Below are 10,784 nucleotides of genomic sequence, written 5' to 3' on the forward strand. Positions count from 1 at the left end.
TAATAAGCAGGACTGCAGCAAACAAAAGTGTGGAAAAATGAACGCTTGGTAACTTGGCAAAAAAGAGGAAGAAAAGTATTTTTGCTTTTAAAAAAGCAGTTTGCACAGCAGTGTGAGAACAGCAATGCAGCTATCAGGGAGCCTTATAAGGTAGCTTAATAACCAACAGAGCTGATGCACCAAAATATAGCCTCCCCTTACACTGCACACTAACTGGTGTGTTGTACAGGCAAAATCGCTAGCAGCAGAAGCAGATTTTTGTATCTTCTTCCCTGCCTAACGCTTTCCCTACAGAATCAGCAGCAGCAGCTCTCCCTATTCTGAGATCAGCAGAAGTAAGATGGCGGTCGGCGTGCACGCCCTTTTATAGCCCCTGTGACGCCACACAAAGCAAGCCAATCACTTGCATGCCCTTCTCAAAGATGGTGGTGACCGCTGCCTATGTCATCACGTTGCCCACAGTGTGCGTCCTCCATCATTGGCTGAAAAAGGGCGTTGAAGCATCACTTGAAACGTGACTTTGGCGCCATGGTCGCCGACCTCGTGGCCAACCTCACGCTATGGTCGAGTTTCGTTTCATGAAACCCGACTTTTGTGAAAGTCGGCGACTTTTGAAATTGACTGACCCGTTTCGCTCAACTCTACTAGGAGTACTTAATTTAAAGGCGGAGACGTTCAGAAAGGCACATGTTGGCGGAGTGTTGGAGAGGAGTATTCCATCTGGCCTGGAGGTTGACTGGGTCCCTGACCCGGAGGACATGGCACGGAGGCAGGCACCTGTTTGTACAACAGACTGTGAGTAAAGCTTTGGAACTACATGCCCTGGTGTCCTCCACTTATTCCTGCGCCAACCTGCCCAGCACTGCTGCATCCCTTGCGCCTGTCACTACTCCATCTAAGTGTCACATCACCTACTCTGCCCTGGGACTACAGCCCTGCCTGTGGAGGGCTATAACATCACTGCTGCACCACACCTTCTGTCCCAGAGGATCTGTTTGCAGCGTCGACTTACATCTTCATTGCCGAACACCACAGGTGGCGTCACGAATCACTTATAAACTTTCATCAGCATAAGCACACTGAAAAAACCCCTTTTACAATGGGCGCCCAGGGCCACGGGCCAGGTCACAGCTGCCGTGACATCTCCCATTGAAGCTCATCGGGCCCGGTACCGAGTACCCCATAGCCCTGGGTGTGAGTGCGACCCACCAGCAAGGAATGGGAGACAGGTTCAGGTTAATAAAGGGTGATACGATCACCTGACCAAAGGCAAACCCAGCACCAGGGGAAAAAGACCAGCAGCCAGAACACTGCAAGAAAATGGTGGATAGTCACAAACTGAGCAGATTCTAACAGTACCTCCCTTTTAACGAGGATCCCCCAGAGATCCTCAAGGCCGAGCCTTATTCGGAAATCTCCTGTGAAAAGCCTTAATTAATCTTGAGGCTGAGTCATCCACAGCTTTCACCCAGGAATTGTCCTCGGGACCGAAACCCTTCCAGGACACGAGATACTGTAAGCCTCCTCTGTGCCACCTGGAATCAAGAATGCGTGAAATCTCGAACTCACAGTCCTCATCAACTGGAGAAACAGACGGCGTAGCCACCTTATCAGGCGTGTCAGCTTTCTTCAGCAAAGATACATGAAAAGCTGAATTAATTTTCCAGGATGAAGGAATGTCCAATCTGACCGCTGCCGAGTTGACAATCTGAACCACTTTGAAGGGTCCTACAAACTTAGGCTCCAATTTTTTAGAAGGGATCTTTAAACGCAGATCCTTAAAGGACAACCAAACCATGTCCCCAACAACTAACCTTGCCTTCGTTCTTTTCTTGTCAAAATATTTTTTAGACCTCCTATTAGCCTGATTCAGATTATGGCGCACAATGGTCCAAACCCTTTCCAAATCTCCAGAAAAACTCTCCTCCTCAGGCACCGCTGCCCCAATCTTAGAAAAAGGACCGAAAGATGGATGCTTCCCAGGACAAGAAAAAAAAGAACATGCAGCCGAAGATATGATTATTGAGAGCAAACTCAGCTAATGGTAGATATTCCGACCAAATCTCCTGATTGTCCGCTAAAAAACATCTCAAAAACTGCTCAACGTTCTGGTTCTTCCTCTCGGTCTGTCCATTGGACTCCGGATGATAACCCAACAAAAATGACAAATGAACCTTAAGTCTGTCACAAAAGGCACGCCAAAATCGAGCCACAAACTGTGGTCCCCTGTCGGAGACAATGTCCGTGGGGACAACATGGAGTCTGACAATCTCTTTCTCAAATGCCCTGGCAAGTGTGTTAGCGCAGAGTAATTTATTGAACGGGACCAGATGACACATCTTACTAAACCGGTCTACCACGACCCAGATGACAGAAAAACCCTCAGAGACCGGCAGATCGGTGATAAAATCCATTGCAAGATGCATCCATGGGGAACTAGGAACCACTAATGGGCACAGCAACCCTGCCGATGGGGCATGAGAGGCCTTAGACCTAGCGCACACGGTACACTGACACACCCACTTGACGATTTCTCTTAGCCACCCCGGCCACCAGAAATTCCGACCGATCGACTTTCTAGTCTCGGCAATCCCTGGATGACCCGCCAAACAAGACTCATGACATTCAGCTATCAAAGCTCTCTCAGGGCTTTAGGCACAAATAATTTCCCATATGGGGTGTTTGGTTGGTGCTGCATTCTGGGCTTTAAGAATGCTATTTTCCAACTCAAAACATAAAGCTGCCACCACCACCCCTTTCTGCAGAATAAATTCCTCTTTTTCAGTATTAACCGCTGGGGAGAAACTTCGAGACAAAGCATCAGCTTTAACATTCTTTGTCCCAGGGATATATGTAACAGAGAAATGGAACCGGGCTAAAAACAATGCCCACCTAGCTTGACGAGCATTCAAACATTTAGCAGCATCCAGATAGATCAGATTCTTATGATCAGTGAAGACTTGCATAGGATGTCTAGCACCCTCCAAAAATTGTCGCCAATGCTCAAGCGCAAGCTTAATAGCCAGCAATTCTCGGTTCCCAACATCGTAGTTGAGCTCGTCTCCGAAAATTTCTTCGAGAAGAATGCACAGGCATGTACCCCATCCTCTCCCTCCTGTGACAGAACAGCCCCCACTCCTACTGATGAGGCATCCACCTCTACCAGAAAGGGCTTAGTCTCGTCTGTCTGGATCAACACAGGAGCAGAGCTAAACTTCTCCTTGAGATGCTCAAAGGCCTTAACAGCCTCAGGGGACCATTGGACAGTATTGGCACCCTTCTTAGTCAGATCAGTAAGGGGTTTGGCGATAACAGAAAAAATCTTCTGAATTTTCTGTAATAATTAGCAAACCCCAAGAATCCCTGAATTGACTTCAAACATTCAGATCTAGGCCACTCCAATACCGCCTGAACCTTCACCGGGTCCATCTCAAACCCATCACTGGAAACAATGTACTCCAAAAAGCTAATTTTCTGTACTGCAAACTCGCATTTCTCCAGTTTAGCAAAGAGTGAGTTTTCTCTCAGAATCTGCAGAACCTCGCAGACTCTCTGCCAATGCAACTCCAGATCGGGCGAGTAGATCAAAATATCATCCAAATAAACGATAACACTCCTACCGATCAACGGCCTCAGAATGTCGTTGATGAAATCTTGAAAGAACGCCGGAGCATTTGTGAGGCCGAAAGGCATAACTAGGCACTCAAAATGACCTTCTGGTGTATTAAAGGCTGCCTTCCATTCATCGCCTTCTTTGCTCCGCAGCAAATTATATGCCTCATAGAGATCGATCTTGGAGAACCAATTGGCTCCAACCAATTGGTTAAACAAATCCGGAATTAGCAGCAAGGGGTAAGGATTGCCCACAGTGTTCTTGTTAATCTCCCTGAAATCCAAACACGGCCTAAAGAACCCCATCTTTCTTTTTGACAAAAAAAAAATCCAACAGCCACTGGGTACTTGGAGGGTCTTATATGACCTGCAGCAAGACTAGTCTGCAGGTATTCCTTTAAGGCCTTCCTTTTGGGGATCATCTGATATCAAATAATTGACTCTTAGGGAGAGTAGCACCTGGGACGAACTCAATAGTGCAAACGTAATCTCTGTGCGGTGGTATAGCTTGTCACTCAACTTCAGAAAAGACTTTCCAGAATTCTTGAATGGGTTCAGGTAGCTTATTTTTCACCACAGCAGCGATGTGTACATCACAACATTTCCCATAACACCCCTCACCCCTGGATCTTATAGTATTTGATGACCAGTCCAGTACAGTAGGGTTCCCCAACTCCAGTCCTCAAGGCCCACCAACAGATCATGTTTTCAGGATTTCCTTAGTATTGCTCAGGTGATAATTGCATCACCTGTGCAATACAAAGGAAATCCTGAAAACATGATCTGTTGGTGGGCCTTGAGGACTGGAGTTGGGGAACCCTGCAGTACAGGATTGTGCACTTTTAACCAGGGTAACCCCAGGACGACTGGAAAAGGCAATTTATCAAGTACAAACAAATCTAAAGATTCCTGGTGTTCCATATTCACAGTGAGTGGAAACCCAGTGACTTTTCGGGAAATGTACCCATGCACAAGCGGAGTGTTCTCAATCGCTTCTACAGGAAAAGGGGAAGACAAAGGGGTACGGACTCAATCTTATACTTGTCAAGAAATTGTTGATCAAATCAAATTCAGTGCAGTCCAACAGTCCACCATCACTTGAAAATCCATAGTATGACTACGACAAATAGAACTACCAGAAAAAGAATCTCCAGCGGACCGTAAAAATGCAATACAAAGGGGAGAGTTACTATGAGCCCTTTTTTTTTTTTTCCTTTTCCTGATTTATGCGACCTTTACATTGCTTGATAAAATGGCCAGTGTTACCACAATAAAGGCAGAGCCCCTCAGAGAACCTTCTCTCCCTTTCCTGGGAACGAGAGGGCATTGCACCAAGTTGCATCGGTTCCACGTAGTCCACGGGGGTCTCTTGAGAGACAGGACCCAGCAGAGTAGAATCCTCATTTTGCCTGTCTCTCAATCTTCTATCCACCCTGATGGCTAACTGCATTGCAGCCTCAAGGGTATCAGGTGCAGGGTATGCAATGAGTAAGACTTTAACCCTGTTATTCAGACCTGCTAAAAACTGACTTCTGAGTGCTGGATCATTCCAGCTGATTTCTGCAGACCATCATCTGAACTGGGTACAATATCTCTCAGTGTCACCAGAACCCTGTTTCAGCCGTATGAGTTTAGCCTCGGCTGTAGTGACCCGATCTCGATCGTCATATATTAAGCCTATAGCAGAAAAAACCTTTCTACTGACCCCAAACAAGGGTCATCTGGACGCAATGAAAATGCCCAAACTTGCGGCTCCCCTCGCAATAAGGACATAATAATCCACACAAGCTGTAATTCAGCCCCTGAAGACCTGGGCCTAAGCGGAAAATAAAGTAAACATGCATTTTTGAACGAAAAAAATTCCTGCTGTTTACCAGAAAAACATTCAGGCAAGCTCACCTTAGGCTCTTCAGGCTGGACCCCTGGGCAATTACTTGCGTGCTGGTGTAAGCTGGAAACTTTCAACATTAACCGTTGCAGGTGTTGAGCGAGATCTTGAACGCTGTTCATATTGCAGAACTCCGGGAGGGTTTTTTAAACATTTTTTATACTTTCTCAGGCTGGACAAACTGTTACGGTTCTGCAGCACAGGACTAGGGTAGGAGGGGGAAAACTGACCCTACACTGTGACTAGGCTGATGCCCTACAATGGAGTGGGCGACCCATTCCTTGTGAATAGAGTTGAGCGAAACGGGTCGGTCAAATTCATAAGTCGCCGACTTTCGCTAAAGTCGGGTTTCGCCGAGCGTGAGGTCGGCCATAAGGTCACCGACCCGGGCGCCAAAGTCGCGTTTCCCATAATGCTTCCAGTGCCTTTTCTCAGCCAATCATCAAGGACGCACACTGTGGGCAACGCGAAGACATGGGCAGCGGCCACCACCATCTTAGAGAAGGGCATTCGTATGATTGGCTTGCTTTGTGTGGCTTCACAGTGGCTATAAAAGCCCTGAACGCCTACCGACATCTTACTTCTGCCGATCTTAGCATAGGGAGAGGTTGCTGCCGCTGATTCTCAATAGGGAGAGCGTTAGGCAACAAAGAAAAAAAAAATCTGTGCTTCTTCTGATAGCGATTTCAACTGTACAGTTAGTGTGCAATGCACAGGGGAGGATATCTGTGTGTGCAGCAGTGCTGGTGGTTATTAGGCTGCCTTATAAGGCTACCTGATAGCTGTATTGCTGTGTGCACACTGCTATGCAGACTGCTTTTTTCAAAGCAAAAAAAATTTTATTCTGATTTTCTGCACAGTTACAGAGCGTTAATTTTTTCAAACATCGTATAGAGGTGTTCGCTCCTCACACTACCGTGTACCAGCTGGTATCATGGACATATACATGCTATTTGTGTGTGACTCCGTAAAAAAATAGACAGAGAATTTAAATTTTCCATACATACACCATATAGAGCTGTCCGCTTGTCAAACAGTATCGTATATCTGCTGTTTGATCACGGTCAAATCTATACAGAGACAGCGTGTGTGTGACTCAGTAAAAAAAATAGACTGAGATTTAAAATTTTACGTACATACACCGTATAGAGCTGTACGCTCCTCACACACTACCGTGTACCGCGGCTGGTGTCACAGACAAATACATGCTATCTGTGTTTCACTCCGTAAAAAAAAGACGGAAATTTAAAATTTTCCATACATACACCTTATAGAGCTGTCTGCTTGCCAAACAGTATCGTATATCTACTGGTTCATTACGGTCAAATCTATACAGAGACAGCGTGTGTGTGACTCCGTCAAAAACTAGACGGAGATTTAAAATTTTCCATACATACATCGTATAGAGCTGACCACTTCTGATACAGTACCGTATATCTGCTGTTTGGATTACTGTCAAATACATACTGGGAGAGCATCTGTAACTAAGGAAATATATACGGAGATTTAAATTTTTGCCTACACCTTATACTACTGTACGCTTCTCATACAGTACCATATATCTGCTGGTATTTTCATTACATTTTCACAAACATGAGGAAGAATGGTGGAAGAGGCCGTGAACGTGGGCGGTGGGGGCAGCTGGTACTGATGGTGGTGGTGGTGCATCTGCTGGTTATGCCAAAAGCACAATAGCAGCTAAGGCAGGAGGTGTTGAGTGTTATGAATGAATCACCGGAGGGGAAGAAAACAAAAATACAAGCTAAGTCCAGAAAACCAGAGAGTTTGGTAGCGATCGGATTGCAGACCCCTGATCCTATACACCACAACTAACAGTAGCCGTGGGGGGTTCCTACGGTGCCCTAGACCCCTCGTCACAGCCGGAGAACTACATAAGCCTAAAGAAGGAAAGGGGAAATCTAAACTGCCCCAGAGCAGACCCCAAAGCAAAAGACAGCCCCCAACATGTACTGTTGGTGAAATACAGATGAAAACACAAACACAGACAGAAAGACAGGCTGAGCAAACAATGGGGACCAACTAACTAGATAGGACAGGACAGAAAAGATGCTGGCTGCGATCCGCAAAAAACCCTACCAAAAATGTCCCAACCGTCTGATAGGGAAAAAGGCCCTGAAGTCGCTAGACTTCAAAATCACTATATCAGCACTCAGGTATATTCTGAAAACAGAGCATATTGATCAACTGATCAGAGACAAAAATGGAATTCAGCCAGTCCCAACCAGGACTGGCTGAATACAAACACTAAGGAAACCAGACAAAATCTTATGGAATAATAGCAGGGCGAAAACTTATCTTTTAGTAAACAGGAACTAAACTGGATGCAAGAGCTCAGAGCAGAAAGGATCACCAGCAGCCCTGCAGGGCGTCGGCTGCCATATATCCACTCAGAAATTCCAGATGTCCAATCACACGCCGCCTGTTCAGATGACAGGTTCTTCCCATCCCAATCAATTTCACTACCTCTCTTCACCAGCAGAGGGAGTTCATCAGACATCAAAGGTGAAGGGGAGAATGAACTCACAACAGTTGAGCCTGTGTCATTGTCTGGCACAAGAAGGCCTGTAAGGTTCCCTTTTCTGGGAGTAGGAAAACTGCTTTTAAAGCCGGAGCATCAGGAACAGGTTTTGGCTTACATTGCCGAAACAGCCACCAGCTCTATTGCCTCCTCTTTTGAACTTTCAAAACCTGCAAGCACTGAGTCGTCAGTGCACTATTCTGGTCAGGAAAAACACCTTTCCTTGTGTCCTTCACCCCCACCAAAAGTGAAGGATGCGGCAGCCCACACTTCAGATTACTCCATGGAGCTCTTTTCACATGCCATGCCTGGGTTATCCAGTCAAATCCTGAATTGCCTAGTCCAAGATGAATCTGACATGGAGTGCACTCATGCACAGCCACTGCTAGATGATTCTGCTGGTACATTGACCCACAGCACAACATTGCCCTCGCAGGATACTGAGCCAGAATCTGACCCCGATGAAACTCAGTCAGATGCCTCTTCCCGCATACTATACCACCTTACACAGTGACACAGAGGAAGATGCAGATGAAATTGAAGAGGAGGTGACGAATGACCCAGTTGTTGACCCGGATTGGCATCCATTGAGGGAAGAGGGTGCCGTTGGCAATACCTCAGATAAGGAGAAGGATCAGGCATCGACATCGCAGCAGCGGTTTTCTGGCAGGCCCGTAGCTGTCCAAAAACGTGGTAAAACACAGAGTTGCAGGACAGCTTGGCCAGAGAGTCAAATTAGCACAGCGTGCAAGCCCTGAAAATTTATCTCATAGTAGGAAGAGTGCAGTGTGGCACTTCTTTGTCCAAAATCCTACTGATGTGCGGAAGGACCTATAGCCGAGGGAAAAATCTCCAAAATTTGAATACCAGTTGCATGCTTAGACATTTAACCACCATGCACTTGCAAGCGTGGATGGACTACAAAACCTCAGGTACCACATGTACACCTGCTCCGACTGAAGGTAGCCAGCAACGCTCCATCACTTCCCCCACTGTAAGACCACCGCCACCGGTAAGCACACCACCAGCAATAAATGTTGAGGCGTTGTCCCAAGGCCAAAGCAGTGAGGGAATCGCAATGGTTTTGAAACGAAACACTGAATCTAGGCCATCACCACCAATGCTATCATCAACCCCCTCTCAGTCCGTCCGGTCCACCGCTAGTTCTCCCATATGCAGCTCTCAAGTCCAGATCACCCTAGCAGACTCTCTGAGTAGGACAAGAAAGTACTCATCCTCTCATCCGCGTACACTGGGTTTGAATGCCTACATTGCCAAACTGATCTAATTTGAGATGATGCCCTTCCGTTTGGTTGAAAGCGAAGCTTTCCGCGAGCTCATGGCCTACGCTGTCCCACGTTATGACCTACCCAGTCGGCACTTCTTTTCTCGAAAAGCCATCCCTGCCCTCCACCTGCATGTGAAAGACCACATTGTCCATGCACTCAAACAATTAGTGAGTGGAAAGGTGCACCTCACAACAGATGCATGGTCCAGTAGGCAGGGCCGTTACGTGTCCATCACTGCGCTCTGGGTTAATGTGGTGGATGCAGTGTCAGGAACACCGCACTGCACTTGCTCACTGAGCCAGTGCGCGTGTCCTGAGTAAGACAACCTGTGCTCAGAGATACCTGTGGAGCGGGCAGCAGCAGAGAAGATGCGTGCTTCAGACCCACAGGACCTGAAGCATGTGACTGCTGGGGGCATGGCCTAAACTCCCAAGAGTTAGGAGCTGCAGGAAAACTCCTAGAATGATAACTATGGAACAAAGTTACTAATAGGCATAGACAGGGAAATAAACCAGATCAGACCGTGGTCAAAGCACGAGATAGCACGACAATTACCAAAGGGCAAGACAGAATGGATAGTCAAGATGTAGCCAAAAAGTCAGAAACCAGAGAAGCAGATATACAGTACAGAATCAACAGGCAAACTCACAACGGGGGACAGAACCGAATCAGAACCATATAAGCAAGCTATAAGACAACAAACAGGCAAACAGGGGTCACAACACTCGGCAAAGGCAAAAGTATAACTGACAGGGATTGGAGTATCTCAGGGCAATAAAAAGCTCTGAGAAAATAGGGGGGGAAGCCAGCACTGCTTAAGGTTAGAACGCATAAATTGAAGTGCATATGCACATAGTATCCAACTGTATTCAAAAATGAGATATTTAGCAAAAAAATTGATCAATTCAATTGAGCCACCCCGCCGCGCCAAGGCAATCTCATGTGGGGGTCCTACTCTACATTTATAATAAATACTGTGCCATTACGGCCTCCTAAGAGCATGACCACATCAAGTGCAATCTGTACCTGAACATTGCTGGATCGCTCCCATGAAGCCAGATGAAACAAGTGCAGATGAAGGCCAACCAGGTCTGAACACAGACATATCAGGATTGACCTCCACACATTGCCCAACCAGCAAACATAGATGAAGGGCGATATTGGCCCGGACACAGGCGCACAATTAAATAAAGCTTGGGGCAGGGCGGGGCTGCCGTGTGTGTGCACAGCAGCCTAGATCCATCATAATGAACACAGAAAAATTTATAGCGGACATAGCCAAGCGTGCACGGCAGCAGTGGTGGTGAGCCACAAACCAACAACAAGAAAATAGGGGGGGAAGCCAGCACTGCTTAAGGTTAGAACGCATAAATTGAAGTGCATATCCACGTAATATCCAACTGTATTCAAAAATGAGATATTTAGCAAAAAAATTGATCAATTCAATTGAGCCACC

This window comes from Dendrobates tinctorius, unplaced genomic scaffold (assembly GCF_039654945.1).
Source record: "Dendrobates tinctorius isolate UK_male_01 unplaced genomic scaffold, ASM3965494v1 ptg000032l, whole genome shotgun sequence".
NCBI lineage: Eukaryota > Metazoa > Chordata > Amphibia > Anura > Dendrobatidae > Dendrobates > Dendrobates tinctorius.